This window comes from Lissotriton helveticus, assembly GCF_964261635.1.
Source record: "Lissotriton helveticus chromosome 1_1 unlocalized genomic scaffold, aLisHel1.1 SUPER_1_unloc_3, whole genome shotgun sequence".
NCBI lineage: Eukaryota > Metazoa > Chordata > Amphibia > Caudata > Salamandridae > Lissotriton > Lissotriton helveticus.
The window spans coordinates 5158637-5178157 of NW_027611670.1; the positions used below are offsets into that span (position 1 = coordinate 5158637).

Sequence of the window (19521 nt, forward strand, 5' to 3'; positions counted from 1 at the left end):
AGCCCTCACAGCATCAGCCCTCACAGCACCAGCCTTCACCCCTCACAGCACCAGCCCTCACTGCACCAGCCCTCACTGCACCAGCCCTCACTGCACCAGCCCTCACTGCACCAGCCCTCACTGCACCAGCCCTGCACCAGCCCTCACAGCACCAGTGCACCAGCCCTCACTGCACCAGCCCGCACTGCACCAGCCCGCACTGCACCAGCCCTCACCGCACCAGCCCTCACAGCACCAGCCCCTCACCGCACCAGCCCTCACCGCACCAGCCCTCACAGCACCAGCCCTCATAGCACCAGCCCTGCACCAGCCCTCACAGCACCAGCCCTCACTGCACCAGCCCTCACTGCACCAGCCCTCACAGCACCAGCCTTCACCCCTCACTGCACCAGCACTCACTGCACCAGCCCTCACAGCACCAGGCCTCACAGCACCAGCCCTCACAGCACCAGCCCTCACTGCACCAGCTCACTGCAACAGCCCTCACAACACCAGCCCTCACTGCACCAGCCCGCACTGCACCAGCCCTCACAACACCAGCCCTCACTGCACCAGCCCTCACAGCACCAGCCCTCACTGCACCAGCCCTCACTGCACCAGCCCTCACAGCACCAGCCCTCACAGCACCAGCCTTCACCCCTCACTGCACCAGCCGTCACTGCACCAGCCCTCACAGCACCAGCCTTCACCCCTCACTGCACCAGCCCTCACAGCACCAGCCCGCACAGCACCAGCCCTCACTGCACCAGCCCTCACTGCACCAGCCCTCACAGCACCAGCCCGCACTGCACCAGCCCTCACTGCACCAGCCCTCACCGCACCAGCCCTCACAGCACCAGCCCTCACTGCACCAGCCCGCACTGCACCAGCCCTCACTGCACCAGCCCCCGCTGCACCAGCCTTCAGAGCACCAGCCCTCACTGCACTAGCCCTCACAGCACCAGCCCTCACTGCACCAGCCCTCACTGCAATAGCCCTCACTGCACCAGCCCTCACTGCACCAGTCCTCACTGGACCAGCCCTCCCAGTACCAGCCCTCACTGCACCAGCCCTCACTGCACCAGCCCTGCACCAGCCCTCACTGCACCAGCCCTCACTGCACCAGCCCTCACTGCACCAGCCTTCACAGCACCAGCCCTCACCAGCCCTCACTGCACCAGCCCTCACAGCACCAGCCCTCACAGCACCAGCCCGCACTGCATCAGCCCTCACCGCACCAGCCCTCACAGCACCAGCCCTCACTGCACCAGCCCGCACTGCACCAGCCCTCACTGCACCAGCCCCCGCTGCACCAGCCTTCAGAGCACCAGCCCTCACTGCACTAGCCCTCACAGCACCAGCCCTCACTGCACCAGCCCTCACTGCAATAGCCCTCACTGCACCAGCCCTCACTGCACCAGTCCTCACTGGACCAGCCCTCCCAGTACCAGCCCTCACTGCACCAGCCCTCACTGCACCAGCCCTGCACCAGCCCTCACTGCACCAGCCCTCACTGCACCAGCCCTCACTGCACCAGCCTTCACAGCACCAGCCCTCACCAGCACTCACTGCACCAGCCCTCACTGCACCAGCCCTCACAGCACCAGCCCGCACTGCATCAGCCCTCACAGCACCAGCCCTCACTGCACCAGCCCTCACAGCACCAGCCTTCACCCCTCACTGCACCAGCCCTCACCGCACCAGCCCTCACAGCACCAGCCCTCACAGCACCAGCCCTCACTGCACCAGCTCACTGCACCAGCCCTGCACTAGCCCTCACTGCACCAGCCCTCACTGCACCAGCCCTCACTGCACCAGCCCTCACAGCACCAGCCCGCACTGCACCAGCCCTCACAGCACCAGCCCTCACTGCACCAGCCCTCACAGCACCAGCCTTCACCCCTCACTTCACCAGCCCTCACCGCACCAGCCCTCACAGCACCAGCCCTCACAGCACCAGCCCTCACAGCACCAGCCCTCACTTCACCAGCCCTCACTGCAGAAGCCCTCACAGCACCAGCCCTCACAGCACCAGCCCTCACAGCACCAGCCCGGACTGCACCAGCCTTCACAGCACCAGCCTTCACCCCTCACAGCACCAGCCCTCACAGCACCAGCCCTCACAACACCAGCTTCTGCTAATTGTAAATACAAGAGCATGGCTTTAAAAAACAATATTTGCTGCAAGCCCCGGATCAGCCAAATTAAAAGATGCTCACGTGGACACACATGTATCAAACATCATTTATAGATGCGGGCAGGAAATGGGTAAATCAAATGTTGATCTGGTATTTTTAGCTGTAAACATTGTTTCATCCGGTACCTCGCGCTGAGAGGGAGACAACAAACCGCGCGCGAGACAAGAGCCGCTCTGAGGTTCAGCCGCGCATGCCCAGGAGACGGGGCCTGTCACCAGTGCGCATGCGCAGGTTTAATCTGATCATGATAGTGTCACTGAGCATTGCGCAGGCGTCCTCACAGGGAAGCGGGGCCTGCAGAGTCCAACCGAGAGAGGATGTAACCGGGACCGTCAACACTGTCTTCCCTCAAACACGGGAAAACCCCAGGACCCAACTATGAGCGCGGGTTAAAAAGAGTCTGTTGGATGAACAACTGCGCATGCGCTGAGGACAGACACCGCCGCGAGCGCAGGCAAAAGAGAGCACATTGATTAGCAACTGCGCATGCGCCGAGGACTGACACTGCGTTTCACCGCGCAGCACCGCAGCTAGGGTTACAGAGTGTGTCTTGGATGAACACCTGCGCATGCGCTGAGGACAAACACTTCCTCCTTTGGCGGAGCACGATGCGCCTCAGCCAACGCTGAGAATTATTTAAGTGCAAAGCTCCTCGGGCGGCTCCTCTAATGGGGAAGTGTTTCTCTGCGCAGGCGCAATGTGACTTAGAAACATTTGTTGCGCAGGCGCAGTTAATACATTTCTCAGCCTGTGCACGTGATTTATTTCGGAGGTGTTAAGATGACCCGGAGCCGAGTAAGTTTACAGTCCTTTATTAGTTTAGTAATAAAGTAGAACACCCCGGACAGAGCGGAAGGCAAGGCTGCCGGTCAGGTGTTTAGTCCATAACTGGATGTCAGCTGGGATTCTAGAATGCCAGCTGATGACGCAGGGTGAGCGCGAGGGGACAACGGGAGCCTACAGGGGACACAGCAGGAGAGTACAGCTGGGATTCTAGAATGCCAGCTGATGACGCAGGGTGAGCACGAGAGGACAACGGGAGCCTACAGGGGACACAGCAGGAGAGTACAGCTGGGGTTCTAGAATGCCAGCTGATGGCGCAGGGTGAGCGCGAGGGGACAACGGGAGCCTACAGGGGACTGTAGAGTACTAAGATGCTGGTAAGATTGTATGCTTACGTTGTTATTGCTTGCTCTCATTGTTATTGCTCGTGCATACTCTTGCTTCACACGCGCATCTCTTGAAAGAGTGTTTTCTTTCAAGAGATGCGTTCCTCGTGGCATCTCTCACATGCAACCTTCAACTGTGGGTCTGCGACTTAGACAGTTGAGGCTTTGCCGTGTGTGGACGTGCTCCTGTGGTGCTCTGTTACTTTGGTAATAAACTTACCTTACTTCATTCAACTAAGCCTCCAGCCTGTTCCTGTGTTCTTTAAAAGTGCATCTTCACATTTGGCGACGAGGGACTCTTTTTTCTTCGAAAACAGAGCATCACCAACCTTGCACCGTTCTCCTCCTCATCGTACTTCGCCAGAGCATGCTGTTCATCCTTCACCGTCAAGAAAACCCGGTTTAATTTGGCCTTCTGCATCAAGGTATCGGACATTTTCTTCACTTTCACCGATTTTCCTTCCTTGATGCGCCTCCTCTATGACGTGAGACGTTAGCGAGATCATCTTCTCGTTCCAAGCACACGTCATCACGCTCACACGCGCAATCACGTACCTACGCTACGCAGAGGGGCCATTTTGTTTTCTTTTGTCATTCAGCGTTACCATGGATACGATTTCACGATCGGAAAGATCGCAAAGCAAATGAATAATCGCATGTCTCTCAGGCATTAACGGTGAGCGCATTTCAAGGTTATTTTTCAACGGTGAGCCTATTTTCAAGGTTATTTCACTTTTCCTTGCATTTCAGACATTTGAAAAGTTCTTTTTATTTTAAAAAGTTCTTTTCTTGTGAACATTTTTAAAAGATTTCAGGCTTTTGCTGTTTAAAAATACTTTACATCCGTGTTATTCATTCAACATGGCTACTAACCAGCAAATTGTTGCTTTAAATTATTTTCTACCAGTTCCTGGTAAACCTAAGGAACCTTGGAGGCATTGGTTTCAGAACTTTGAAAGTTACTTAATTGCTATTGGAGCTGATGAATATTCACCAAAGAGAAAAATGGCTATTCTCTATAGCAATTTAGGAAAAGAAGGGAGACAAATTTTTAATAATTTGCCTAATCCTCTCCCAGCTTCAGGAAGTGGAGATGAAATTAATGAATATTCTGCTGCCATTCTAAAATTAAATAGAAAATTTCTTGATCAACCTAGTGTGATCCTTGAACGTTTTAACTTTATGAAAAGGCGTCAAGAACAAGATGAAACTGTTGAGGAATTTATTTCCACTTTGAGGAATCTTGCTTCTGAGTGCAGTTTTGGCTCTTATTTGGACACAGCTCTTAGAGATCAATTTGTGTATAACTGCTGTCACAAAAAAATTCAAGAACGTATACTAAGCTGCAGAGATCCATCCTTATCTGAAGTACTCGAAATGGCCAAAGGAATCGAGAGATCAATTGTATCTTCTAAGTGCATCTCTCAAAGTACCTCTTCCTTTACTCCAACTGACTTGAGTGTTAACGCAGTTTATTCTAAGGGCAAGCCTTCTCAAAGACCGTTTCAAAGGAGAACAAACACTTTTTGTTTTCGTTGTGGTTCTAAAACACACTTGAGCAACAACCCTACTTGCCCAGCTCAAGGGAAAAAGTGCACTTTTTGTCTCAAAAATGGTCATTTCCAATCTGTGTGTCGCAACAGAAAGTCTTCTCAAATTAATAACATTTCTTATTTTTCAGGCGAAGATGCAGATGTTCAATCTATTGATTCTGATTTAAAAAATGTTACTATTAGTTCAGTCAATATTGATGCTAATGAGGGAAATTTAGCTGTAAAGGAAATTCTCTCCATTCATTCTGTCTCTATTTGTATGGTTGATTGCATTAATTCAGAACGTGTAAAGGATCCCTCTTGCCTAGTTATTGTTGATCAAATAGATATTGACATGATGGCGGATTCTGGTGCTCCAGTGACCATCATATCTGATCATTTGTTCAAGACCCACTGGTCTTCAAGAATTACCCTTGAACCTTTGGACATCATACCTAAAGGATATACTGGCAAGCAAATTGACATTTGGGGTTTCTTTATCACCAGTGTAACTTGTTTTGGAAGGTGCATTTACACAAAAGTTTATGTAGCTACTGATGGTAAATGTATTGTAGGGTGGCAAGACCTTGCTAGAATGGGCCTCAAACTTGTTCCTGGTTCAGAATTTCCTGTTCAAATCAATGAACAGAGTACCTTTTCTTTCATCAATTTTATAGATGTTGGAATTGTCAACAAAATTATTGCTGATTTCCCAGAAGTCTTTAATAATTCTGTTGGTATGATAAAAAACTACGAACATCGCATTCGTCTCAAACCTAACGCAATTCCTGTAATTCACAAGTTGAGGAATGTTCCTCTTAGCGTAAGAGACGATTTAAAAAAAGTACTTTTTAAAATGGTTGATGAGAAGATTATTGAAGCTGTGGATTCTTCACTTTGGGTTAGTCCTATTGTGGTCGTGAAGAAAAAGGATTCCAGTATTCGTCTCTGTGCGGATCTTAGATCACTTAATCAAAATATTCTTATCGACTGTTACCCTTTGCCCAGAATTCAAGAACTCCTCACCGGCATTGCTGAATCAAAATTGTTCACGCTCTTGGATTTAAGGAGTGCTTATCATCAAATTCCCCTGACTAAATGCTCTTCTGAACTCACCACTTTCATTACTCCTTTTGGGGCTTTTAAATATTTAAGACTACCTTTTGGATTGGCAAGTGCCGCAAGTGTGTTTCAAAAATTTATGGACAGCGTCTTATGTGGTGTTAAAGGTGTGCAAGCATATCAAGACGATGTTTTGATTCATTCTAAAAATGTTGATGAACATATTAAGGATTTACGTATTGTTCTGTCACGCTTCAAAAAAGTAGGAATCACCCTGGGAGAAAAAAAGTGTACGTTTTTTGTGGAAGAATTAGACTATTTAGGTCATTCTATCTCCACCTCAGGTATCAAACCAAAACTTTCCCTTACGCAGGCTATTTCCAATGTACCCATCCCTAACAATAAGGACACTTTGAGATCGTTCCTCGGTCTCACCGAATATTACTCGAGATTTGTCATGAACTATGCCCAGTTAGTTCAACCTCTTAGGATGCTAATAAAAAAGGATGTTACCTTCTTGTGGAATGATGAGGCAAATTCAGCTTTTAATAACATAAAAGAGGTTATCGTAAATGCCCCAGCCCTATCATCTTTCACACCAGGCCTGAAGTGTGGCATTTATGTTGATGCTAGCCAAAAGGGTCTTGGTGCAATCCTTTGTCAATGGAAAGGTTCTGTAGAACACACCATTGGTTTTGCCTCAAAGTCACTGAACAATGCCGAAGGTAATTATAGCACAATTGAGAAAGAGGCTCTTGGCTGTGCATGGGCTGTAGAAAAATTCAAAGTCTACATTTGGGGTTCACATTTCTTACTATACACTGATCATAAACCCCTACTACACCTTTTAAACGGAAATGGTACTGGTAAAGCCTCTTCCAGGTTAGTAAGGATTCTTTCTAAGCTACATGATTTTAATTTCAGCATTCACCATGTACCTGGAGGTAAAAATATGAGAGCAGATGCACTTTCCAGGTTGCCTTTGGAAAATGACGAAGATGTTCTCAGAGATGACATTGAGTGTGTCGTAGCCTCTTTGGAAGACTTAGTTCTTTCTCCTCTTTCTATTTCTGAGGAAGACTGGTCCAAATGCTATTCCGAAGATGAAATTCTTGTGGCTGTGAAAAACTTAATAGTTTCAGGCTGGCCTAAGATACGTTCCCTTCCTGCCCCCTTGAAGTCCTTTGCACAAGTTTCAGACGATTTGACCATTATCAATGGCATTGTTTTTAGGGGTGATCGATGTGTTCCTCCTTTGGCTTTAAGAAAAAAATTATTTTTTGCAGCCCATCAAGGTCACTTAGGTGTAGGTGGAACCTCTCGCAAATTGAAAGAACATTTTTGGTGGCCTGCCATGGAGAGAAACGTCAATGATTGGGTTGATTCTTGCAGTACTTGTCTGGTATCAGACAAACACTGGAAATTACAGAACCTACCTTTACATAATGTTCCCATTCCTGAGGAATCCTGGGTCAAGCTAGCGATTGATTTTTCTGGTCCTTTTGAGATTCTTCCTAGATCTCAACGTTACATAGTCTCCCTTGTTGACTATCACTCTAAGTGGTTTGACTTTGATTTTTGTACTAACCCAGATTCTACGTCAGCAATTACATTTTTGGAAAGAATTTTTAGAATAGAAGGTCCCCCTAAGGAAATAGTCAGTGACAATGGTTCGCATTTTTGCTCCCGTGTCTTAGAAGAATTTTTGAAGAAGTTTGACGTCAAACACTTAAAAGTCGCTCTTTACTCTCCCGCATCCAATGGTTTGGTTGAACGGATGAATAGATTTTTGAAAGAAGGCATTCAAACTGCTTTCTCCTGCAAAATGGATGTTGAAGTTTTTCTAAGGGAAAAAGTTTGGGCCTACTTAATTACCCCTCACTCCACTACGGGCATTTCACCTTTCAGACTCCTTAAAAAAAGAAACCCACATGGTACTGTCTGCCCTTCTTGGATCAAAGATTTAACCCCTCAGGTTTCCAAATGCATATCCTGTTCTGATAAGTTGGTTGTAAAAAGTAATGTTGTGAAACAACAATCTGGACAAAAGCGAAATTTTGATCCTAAAGTTCTTTCCACCCCTGAAATGTTTACTGTAGGTGATTGGGTCATGTTCAAAACCATGGATAGAGTCTCTCCAAGTTTTCTATGCCCACTCAAGTTCTCAAGGTTTCTAAAGGTTCCCTGTTTTTAGATAAGAGAGGGTGGCGTAACATACGCTCTCTCATTAAATTAACCTCTGAACAAGTCATGATCATTCGCAGAAATAAACATGGGAATGACAACTCTTCCTATGTTGATTATGATTTTCCCACAAAGTTAGATACTCCTTCTCTCACCCAGGTGGAATCTTTGTCTCCCAATAATACCATTCTTTCTCCCCAAGATTCCCAAGGTGAGATGTCCTCTCCTTCTGTTGAGGTCACCCTTCCTCTTCAAGACACTCAAGAAAATGTTGAAATTTCATCTCCCTCTACTTCCACTTCAGATGTGACAACTAGAACACACAGGAATTGTTCTTTCCCTACACGTTTTAAAGACTTTTACGTAGACTAAGTTTTATTTCCGTTAGTTAAGTTTTCTTTATTTGTTTTGAGGGAAGGGAGGAGATGTAGAGTACTAAGATGCTGGTAAGATTCTATGCTTACGTTGTTATTGCTTGCTCTCATTGTTATTGCTCGTGCATACTCTTGCTTCACACGCGCATCTCTTGAAAGAGTGTTTTCTTTCAAGAGATGCGTTCCTCGTGGCATCTCTCACATGCAACCTTCAACTGTGGGTCTGCGACTTAGACAGTTGAGGCTTTGCCGTGTGTGGACGTGCTCCTGTGGTGCTCTGTTACTTTGGTAATAAACTTACCTTACTTCATTCAACTAAGCCTCCAGCCTGTTCCTGTGTTCTTTAAAAGTGCATCTTCACAGGGACACAGCAGGAGAGTACAGCTGGGGTTCTAGAATGCCAGCTGATGACGCAGGGTGAGCGCGAGAGGACAACGGGAGCCTACAGGGGACACAGCAGGAGAGTACAGCTGGGGTTCTAGAATGCCAGCTGATGACGCAGGGTGAGCGCGAGGGAACAACGGGAGCCTACAGGGGACACAGCAGGAGAGTACAGCTGGGATTCCAGAATGCCAGCTGATGACGCAGGGTGAGCGCGAGGGGACACAGCAGGAGAGTACAGCTGGGATTCTAGAATGCCAGCTGATGACGCAGGGTGAGCGCGAGGGGACAACGGGAGCCTACAGGGGACACAGCAGGAGAGTACAGCTGGGGTTCTAGAGTGCCAGCTGATGATGCAGGGTGAGCGCGAGGGCACAACGGGAGCCTGCAGGGGACACAGCAGGAGAGCACAGCTGGGATTCTAGAATGCCAGATGATGACGCAGGGGGTAAATGTAAATGTAAATTGATACTTGTATAGCGCACTACTCACCCGCAAGGGTCTCAAGGCGCTTTTACGAACACCGCTGTGGAACCCATCCTGGCTTTCCCTGTGAGGCATCCACTCCTGGGCACCCCCAGGGTGAGGCCAGGCATCCTTAGCATTGTGGGGGCCGTTGTGGAGATTAAGCAAGCTATTGCCCAGAGTTGCAGAGTGGGACTCTATGATTAGAATAGGCACCGAGGCGAGAATTATCAGGTCTGTGGAATTTTTGAGTCCAAGACCCGCAGAGGCGGGGAATTGAACCCTGGTCCCGGGCTAGACCTCTGCATCAGGGTCTGCCGCTCTAACCATTGAACCACACTTCTCCACTAGGGGGGGACAACGGGAGCCTACAGGGGACACAGCAGGAGAGTACAGCTGGGATTCTAGAATGCCAGCTGATGACGCAGGGTGAGCGCGAGGGGGCAACGGGAGCCCGCAGGGGACACAGCAGGAGAATACAGCTGGGATTCTAGAATGCCAGCTGATGACGCAGGGTGAGCCCAGTCTGCCACCCCAGTTCAGACATGGCTACATGCAAATCAGTCTGACCCTGTGCCTCATGGGAACAGTCCAGCCCGAACTGCCACGCCATGCCTTCCCTGGACCGGTTTCTGGCATTCCAGCCGTCTTCAGCCCGGCGTGCTTGAATCCAGTGGCAAAGTGAGCGAGGGACTCACGTCTGAGCATACCCAGCCACACTTATGGCGGCCAAAAGCGGTACAAAAGGGGGTGGTAATGGACGGAGCATCTGAACCAATCAAACACTCACACCCAGTCACACCCAGTCAAAAGATCTGGGTTTACTCCATCACCGTTCTTTAGCCCACTCTGCCACCCCAGTTCAGACATGGCTACATGCAAATCAGTCTGACCCTGTGCCTCATGGGAACAGTCCAGCCCGAACTGCCACGCCATGCCTTCCCTGGACCGGAAACAAGCTTCCGAGGACCGGTTTCTGGCATTCCAGCCGTCTTCAGCCCGGCGTGCTTGAATCCAGTGGCAAAGTGAGCGAGGGACTCACGTCTGAGCATACCCAGCCACACTTATGGCGGCCAAAAGCGGTACAAAAGGGGGTGGTAATGGACGGAGCATCTGAACCAATCAAACACTCACACCCAGTCACACCCAGTCAAAAGATCTGGGTTTAATCCATCACCGTTCTTTAGCCCACTCTGCCACCCCAGTTCAGACATGGCTATATTCAAATCAGTCTGACCCTGTGCCTCTTGGGAACTGTCCAGCCTGAACTGCCACACCCGTAGATTTTTCATCCCATCTAGCCTCTGCATCGCCACTCTGACTTTTGCTCGAAGAATTAGCACGTTACACAGTACCAAACCCTGTCAGCTGAAACCCCTGAGGAATCGGGTTTTTGCTTGCAGGAATCGGGAAGCAGGAGACTAGCCCTGAAATCGGTAGTCTCACGCCTGAATCGGGAGGGTTGGAATGTCTGGAGTACGATTACTGCAACTCAACACATCTTCTTCCCAAAGGATGTAAACAATGGAACGAATGTGGAAGGAAACATCCACCCATACTTAGTCACACACAAAGTCTTTGAACTTGCTTGGCATAGCCACAGTGCTCCCGCATCTGCTGGTGATAATTTCCGCATTGTTAATACCGCCTCCAGATTCCAGTTCTTCCTCATAAGACTCACTACTTTCTTCTCTTGATTCATCAGTGGTTTCGCTGCCTATGACATCTCTCTTTACCCCAATGGACTCTATTTGTTCTTGATGTGAAGGAGCAACAACATACCGTCAGTCAAAGTCCTTCTGATCTCCCTCATCAGCAGGTTTGTTGGTGTCCAATTCCACATCCTTTGCCTTTTCAATATTGTTCTCCATCTCGCATTTGGATAATGCAGATGCATGCCACACTTTTCCATCGCTCAGGAGAGCCGAATTGCAAAACACCTTTTCCACCACCAAGGGTTGGGTGAATCTGTTCTGTCCTTTCTCAATGTGTCCACTTCTCTTTACTCTCACCCAATCACCTACCTGGATGGCTAGTGGTTTGCATTTGAGTTTATTGTCAAATTGCCTTTTGTATGCCATCCGTGCCTTCTGTACATTCTTCCTGACCTCCTCTGTAGACCAATTGGCTTTCCTACTTGTCTTGAGCCATCCTACATTGTCCTTGGATAGTGCTGTTCTTCCAATGTAGGATGGCTCAAGACAAGTAGTAAAGCCAATTGGTCTACAGAGGAGGTCAGGAAGAATGTACAGAAGGCACATATGACATACAAAAGGCAAGTTGACAATAAACACAAATGCAAATCACTCATCATTTCAAACGGGCTGATTCCTGTGCTCTCCCTAGGAGTTATTCTGTGTGCCCAAATCATTTTTTTTGTTTCCATTTTCTAACACAACCCGTTGTTATTTGCTAGTTGTATGGTACCTTTTACCACTCTGTTAAACCTCTCTACAGCTCCATTACCAGATGGGTGGTATACTGAAGTAGTTTTATGTGTTACTCCGTTTCTTTCGATAAACTTCTTGAAGGCGACAGAAGTGAATTGCTTGCCATTGTCACTCACGATAATTTTTGGGATACCTTCTCTTGTAAATACTCCATCAAGGAACTTGACAATGTCATTTGCTTCTACTTTATGGAGTATTTTGATCTCCGAGCATTTTGAAAAATGTTCGACCAAAACTACGATATACAACAGATCTTCCTGATATCGTATTGGGCCCATGACATCTATTCCCACACTCCCCCAAGGCATCTCAGGGCAAGGCAATGGATGCAAAGGTGGTTTGAGTGTGATTTTGGGCTTGTCCGAGTTTTCACATTTAGCACAGGTCCTGACTCCAAATCACACCCTGGCCACCAGTACCAAAATGTTATTCTCTGTTTAGTTTTATGATACCCTTATGTCCTTCGTGGCATATTTACAGAATTTTCTTTCTTAGATTCTCGGGAGGTATTACCCTCCCCTGTCTTAATATTAATCCCCCTTCCACAGATAATTTGTTTCTGAGTTCCCAGTACGGTTTCATCTTGTTTTTGATGTGGTTTTTGTCTGGCCATCCATTGATGATAAATTTGTTTACTTCCTGTATCACTTCATCCTGTTCATATTCCTTTTCCCATTCATTTTTTTTGAATGCTCGGAAATTCTTTGCTAATGTTAGCCACTCATCTTCTTTATCTTCTTTATCCTCTTCCTCTTCCCTTCCTTGTAGGGGTAAGCGGCTGAGAAAGCCTGCCACTATGTTTCTTGCACCTGGAAGATACTTTACTTAGTAGTTGTAGTCCAATAATCTTACAGAAAATCTTGCCAATCTGGGAGATGCGTTATATAGTCCCTTAACAGTCAACACTTTTGTCAAAGGTTTGTGATCACACCTTAGGGTCACCCTTTTTCCCCACACATATTGGCGGAAATGCTCCAAACCCCACACACATGCAAGTGCCTCCCGTTCAATCACCGAGTACTTCTCCTCGGTGGGGGTGAGTGACCGTGATGCGAAGGCAACTGTCACTTCCTTTCCTTCTGGTCCAACTTGCGAAAGTATAGCGCCTATACCTTTTCCACTCGTGTCTGTTGTGACTATACTCTCTAGCTCTGGGTCGAACCCTTGTAGGGGTGGAGCATCACAAATTTCCTTTTTAAGGTTTATAAATGCCTCGTTGCAATCTCTAGACCATACAAATTTGTTTTTACTTTTTAGTAATTTTCTAAATTCATATGTGTTTGTTGAGAAATTCCTTACAAATTTTGAATAAAATTCCACTAGCCCTAAGAAGGCTCTTAATTCTTCTTTTGTTTGTGGTTCAGGAGCATCCTCAATAGCCCTAACCAACTCTTTCTTTGGTTTTATTCCTTCTTGTGTTATTTCATGACCTAAGTACGTCACTGTTCTCTCTGCAAATTTGCATTTGGTGTATTCTGCTGTCAATCCACCTTCTTCCAGTGTCTTGAGAACTTTTATTAATTTTTGATCATTATCTGTTTAGGTTTTTCCCATTACCAGGATGTCATCTTGAAAGATGAGCATGTCTTTGACATCCTTAAATACCTCATGCATGAGTCTCTGAAATAGTGCCGCTGCCGATGCTAGTCCAAAAGGTACTCTTTTGAACCTATAACATCCGAACGGTGAAATGAAGCTGGTTAGGCACCTACTGTCTGGGTGTAGAGAAACCTGGTGGTATGCGGCAGTTAAAACTATTGTTGAAAAAATACCTTCATACCTTTTGTCCAGGGGTGTGGAATATTTTTAAAAATGTACTTGTCCAGTGGACAAAATTGTGCAGAAAACTACTTGTCCTGCAAAGAAATCTACTTGTCTTACCTATTTCCTAAATCAGTTAAACCGACCGCCAAAACTGTATGTTTGATCTTAGAGAGTGCATTTTAGGCATCCTAGTGCTGAAGCATTGGGAGAACAATGTCCACAAAGAGGGAGCATACAGGAATCAGAAATTACACTTTACCCGGTGTATGCTATACTGGTAAATCAATATTGCATACTTACATGACATATATTTTTGTACAAGATATTTACAATGATTATAAAAGATTGTCACAAATCAGCTAGAACCAAGGCTGCCATGTTTTAATAAAGTACACAGTGGTATAAGCAGACATCCAGGGAGAACCATGAATAATATGACTGGCAGGACAAATCTAGCAAAAAAAGATCTGCGGGGCCTGATGACGAAAGCCAGAAGAATTAACTTGTTTGTTTTCCAAACTTTCTCCATTTTTTCAGATGGAGGCTTGAGAGTACTCTAGCAAATTGTAGGGGCATTTTGAAAGGACATAGGCGCAGACACAGAGGATTTTGACCAGAAACAACAACTTATGAATAGTTTTTACTTTGTGCTATCCGGATGTGCTCAACCATCATTTTGTCCCGGAAAGCCAACTCACAAGTCTGCAGATAGACAGAAAGGATTGATAGGTTGTGGAATAGGGTCAAAAATCAATGGCAACTTAAAGAAAGGGTTACATAGTTGGGTGTTAGAAAGACAACATAAAAAGTCAGACATTTGCAAAAGAAGAAGGAGGAATGGAAAAATAGGATAACAAGAATGAACTCACAGTAAATGTGACAGTCACCTTGGTCATGTGGTTAATCTGGAGGTGGCTGCCCCAGTATTCAGCCTTCAAAAATTGATAACATCCCCAGTATGTGATTAATACTTCGCAAAGCCGTGGGTGTCTCCCTCTGGACAGCAGCCAGAGAACAAGTCAATAGAGACTGAGGCAAGTGTTGCACCTGTGCGCTGTACACAAGATTTTTAAAATGAAGCACATGTCAGAGTCCTCCAGGTGTAACATGTTCTAAGCACTCCCTGACACCAGAACATGGAAAACCCTCCATCACATGTATGACAGAGGTAACAACATTTACAAACATTCACATCAGCATTACAGCGGGAGTCAGTGACGATCAAGAGGTTACATGGAGAGCCAGTGACGTATCCGGGGGGAGGGGTGCAGGGTGGGTTATGGAGGGATGCAGTGATGTCCTGAGGGAGGAGGTACACAGGGTGGCAGCGATGTAACAGGGTGGGCAGGAGGAAGGAGGAGTTGCAGAGGAAGGCAGCGATGCCCTTAGGTGGGGGTTAAAGTGGGAACCACGGATGGCCCATTAGTTAACATCTAAATATGGGAGAGGTCCTAAAGTAGGAACCACTTCTGGCTTCAGGGTAGGGAATACAACAAAGCTAGGGTTATGCTGATTTTTAAAGAAGAGAGATGGTTTGGCATTTAACAGAACAGGGAGATGAGAAACACAGGGAACTAGAAGGTTGGTAGAGGGCAGAAAGAAGGGAGGGCAGCAGGGAAGTGGAGGAATAGTGGTTTTACCCTGGTAGTTTGAGAGCAAAGGAAGGGAACCAAAGTTGGTTAGAGATGTATAAGGATATATATAAAAAGCAAAAAAAGCGGGCTTTTATTGGGTAAGAAATACAGCATTGGGGTTAGACTAGGCCACAATGGTAAACTGTACCAATGGCAGAGATTTTAGACACAGCAAGAGAAAGGAGATGGGTTGAGCAGGGAATTAGAAAAAAGACAAGTTCTGAGACTGCAAACAGGAGAAGGTAAGGGTGGTAGACATAGCTTGAGGGGGTTAGGGTGTTACGTAGCAAGTAGAGGATGTTCTATAGTTGGTACGTTTGTAATGTATGCCGGCTGGCACACAGCATAAGTACACTTTCGATTGCTTCTGCTGCCTCTCCTGAGAGGTTTGCAAAGTTAGTTGTTTCTGCTTTAAGCAGCTTCTAACTGGAACTTTTCCATGTGTTGTATTTATTTGTTTTGCATAGGATTACTTTCCTGCAGAAAAAACGTCCTTCCTGACTGCCTGGGAGTAAAAGTATTGGATCTGTGGTGTAATTTCATGTTCAGCTTCATTGCAAGATGTAGCTGTGAAAGAGAATCCGGGGTTCTATAGGCACATTTTCTTTGGAAACACTTACATTACCTTCTCAACGCAGTTTACTTTCCTATCTATTTTTAAGAAACACATTTCTGTACACTGCATAAACACACTGTCCTGCCGTACATGCTGCTTTATTTACCCCTCCCAGTACATTTGAAGTACATTTCTGCCTTATGTAGGCACACAATGCGCCAGGCTCTTATGAAAATGTGGCTTTATTATCAGCTGCCACATGAGGGCGCCTCGTTATACCTCTTCGTTTTTATTTGCTTCCGTGTACTTTATCTCTGTTCTCCTTACAACACATTTTTTTTTAGTCATGTGATAGTTCTTCGTAAGATATAAACTGTCCGAAAGCTGTACCTCACCCAAGATGTCTCCCACGCAACGTGCTTAGTTCAGCACATCGCGCTGTCCATCTTTCCTCACTAAACATCTACGTTCTCTTCAGCTTTTACTTCTCCATTGTTCTGTTTTTATAAGCAGATATCCCTTCACGATGCCTTTTTGCTCTCACTTGCATTCAATATTCTAGAGTGCATCGATGCTCGTTCTTCACTTCGCGCTCTCTTTTACACCGTGCCAATCTGTCATTTATTTAGTCCTGTTTCTTTTTACAATGCGCATTTGCTGCCAGTCTCAGAGCCGATCACCTCACTGTAACATCGATACAGGCGCCAATACAGTCAGATGCTTGATTTCTCTTCAATGCTTTAATTAGTGCACACGCTTTTGATATTTTGCGCTGTCATCAATTCGCTATCTTTCCGGCATCCAGTTATTCCTCCAACTTGTACTTCACTTCCATTTTTTTTTTCTCGCTTCGTAGATTAAGCATTCCTTCCTTTTTTTCATATCACACGCGTGGATGTTCCGGTGTGTTGCTTCACCTCGTCGCCATTGTAAAGATGACCCGGAGCTGAGTAAGTTTACTGTCCTTTATTAATTTAGTAATAAAGTATAACATACCGGACAGAGCGGAAGGCAAGGCTGCCGGTCAGGTTTCTAGTCAATAACTGTCAACTGTCAATTGGATGTCAGCTGGCATTCTAGAATGCCAGCTGATGACGCAGGGTGAGCGCGAGGGGACAATGGGAGCCTACAGGGGACATAGTAGGAGAGTACGATTACTGCAACTCAACAGGAGGATTCCGTGTGTCTGGAAAAAACAGTTTGTTTTTTTTGGCATATTTTATACAGTGCGAACTCGACCCGAAGGTATTGGAGCGCTTTCCATGAGCACCGTTGAAGTAACACAGTTAATGAAGAAGAACATCAGGAAGCCGGAAATCGTTTAAGTAAGTATTTATTCTCATCAAGAAAGCCCACGGCCAGCTGGGAGCAGCGTGACTGTGAAAATCAGCTGGTGAAGAAGAATGGTGACACTCGCGGTGACGCGGGTTAAGTCATATGTCAAGGTTCCAAATGACGTAAGAGTCATTCAACCAATCACAAGTGACATGCTAATGACTACAGGATAACCACAAGAATATACAACAACCGTATTTACATTACACATTCAGGCGCAGGGAGATTGAGTGATTTGCCCAGAATCATAGGATGTGGCCGCGACCCCGAGGCTCAAACCCTGGTTTCCATCCTCTCCCCGGTGTTTCCGGCCCAGGTTGTATCCTCGCTGGATCTGACTCTTTCCAGGTTGCGGCCTCTATCCAAGGCTGTTCACAGTCTGCACTCCGTGGAAGATCGCATCACTCTTTCATTAATCTGTGATATGAAGTTTTGTGTTCGCTCCGCGCGGGGACACAATTAATAAGGTACAAGAACCGCCTCGTGCCACAGCACACGCTAAGATGTATGCAAGTGCAAAGCTGCTCGGTTTGGCTCCTCTATGGAAGGGGGAGTGTCTTTCCTCTGCGCAGGCGCAGTGAAACTCCGCACCCTCTGTCTAAGGCTGTTCATGGTCTGTACTCCGTGCAAGGTCCCAACACTTTTTGATTGCTCTGCGATAGGAAGTAGTATCTTCGCTCCGCACATGCGCAGCTGTGGCGCGCGGTCCTGCACATGCGCAGTTATGAGACGGAATGTGGCTCGTGCAGCGGCGTGAGCGCGCGCGTTAGTCTCAAGGACATCCGAGCGGTGCCTTCTCTGCCTCCACTGACCGGTGCACCTGGTGAGACGAGGCCTGGAGGGCCACAACCTCCCAAGGGACCCTGAGGAGGGGCTGGTGCACTGCACCCTGCAGAGAGCCACAGCTGCCAAGGTTTCAGATTGCCATGTGTGACATTTTTATAATTTCAGTGAAATTATGAGTGACGTTTAATGACTATGAATGACATTTAACAGCTATGAGTGACATTTAACGGCTTTGAGTGACGTTTAACAGCTATGAGTGACATTTAACGACTGAGTGACATTTAACGGCTAAGAGTGACATTTAACAGCTATGAGTGACATTCAATAGCTATGAATGACATTTAACATCTATGAGTGACATTTAACAGCTATGAGTGACACTCTCTCCCGAGCACAATCCAGCAATGAAGACGAGGAAAACCTATAAATATCAGAAATGACACCCATTTGAGCAGCAAGGAACTGGAAACTGCTGCAAAGCGCCGGTGCATGACATTTCAATGTACTTATGAATATGAGTCCCATTCAGCGGCCAAATGTGGGACACTTAGGGTGGCACTTTCTGCATTTAAAAAATCATCCAATTTTGAACAATGAGAAGCTCTAAACATATTATGAAAATAATGGGAAACTATTGAAATGAAAGGTCACTAACCTACAACCCCTTTCTAATATAACTACATATTTAAACTAATTGCGGCAAAGCCTTTCACGGCAATGAAGACACATGAGAAGGACGTTTGATGGGACTGTGAGACACTTGCTTAGCTTGACAAGACCTCACTCATGGATCAACACTGTGCAGCAGAGGCCAGTGCGTCAAGAAATATAGACGGGCCAGTTACTCTGAATCACTTTTGCAAATGTGCGCTCTGTACAATTATACAAATCTCAATCTCAGCTGCACAGAGAGTGTTATTATTGGTGCAGAAAAGAATGATGCTTCATTTCAACCGCGCTATTCTAAAACACAGACTCTTATTTCCTCGGAAAACTACATAATAATTAATTGCCCGTCAATTGTCAAGGTACAAAATTGTGGCTAACATGAGGCTTTACCCAAAATGACATTGCCATGGAGCATATGCTAAGTAAGGGATTTTTGCACATAGGTCAGGTGGGCTGAGGGAGTTCCTGACGCTTTAAATCACAGACGGGCAAAGTTAGTTTATGCAATTGTTATTTACGAGTGAGAGGCCAAGGGGGGGAGTCAGAAGCACCTCTGCTGAGTGACTGTGTGTAAGTGTCTATGTAGAGTAAGTGAGTAGGGAGCGTGCTGGATGCGGAGGGCCGGGCGGCAGCGTTTAAACAGCAATTAGGTAACTGCCTCCAGATGCTATTGTTTGTGAAATTATTTTTTCTGTTGATGATCAGACTCGTGCTGCTCTGCGGCTGTACTGACACAAAAGTACAATAATAAACTGACTGTACAGTACTAAGTCAGTCACAGTTCTGCCTGACACGCAGCACTTTGCCTGTTGGAATGATGTAACTTAAGTAACACTTACTTGGACTAGACAAGTTCAGACTGCTGTCTCTTCCCGGTCAGTGACCGGCCGCTCAGCAGTGCACCCGGACTAGTTATGCCACACAATGCACATCATGGACAAGTTGCCGATGATGCCCACGGCGAAGACGGTCAATGAGAGCAG

General features: G+C 46.6%; 1 protein-coding gene across 2 annotated transcripts in view; it reads left to right on the forward strand.

Annotated features, from left to right (window-relative positions):
• Nucleotides 1–19521, forward strand: part of LOC144805859 (uncharacterized) — a 105731-nt gene that overhangs the window by 48647 nt on the left and 37563 nt on the right. Inside the window, exon 1 of one of the 2 annotated variants that reach the window (XM_078672342.1) lies at nt 17875–17996. The exons of the other annotated variant lie outside the window; for it this stretch is intronic. The gene's annotated coding sequence lies outside the window, so the exon portion shown is untranslated. Of the gene's footprint in view, nt 1–17874; nt 17997–19521 lie in introns of those variants that run through there. 2 annotated transcript variants of the gene reach the window in all.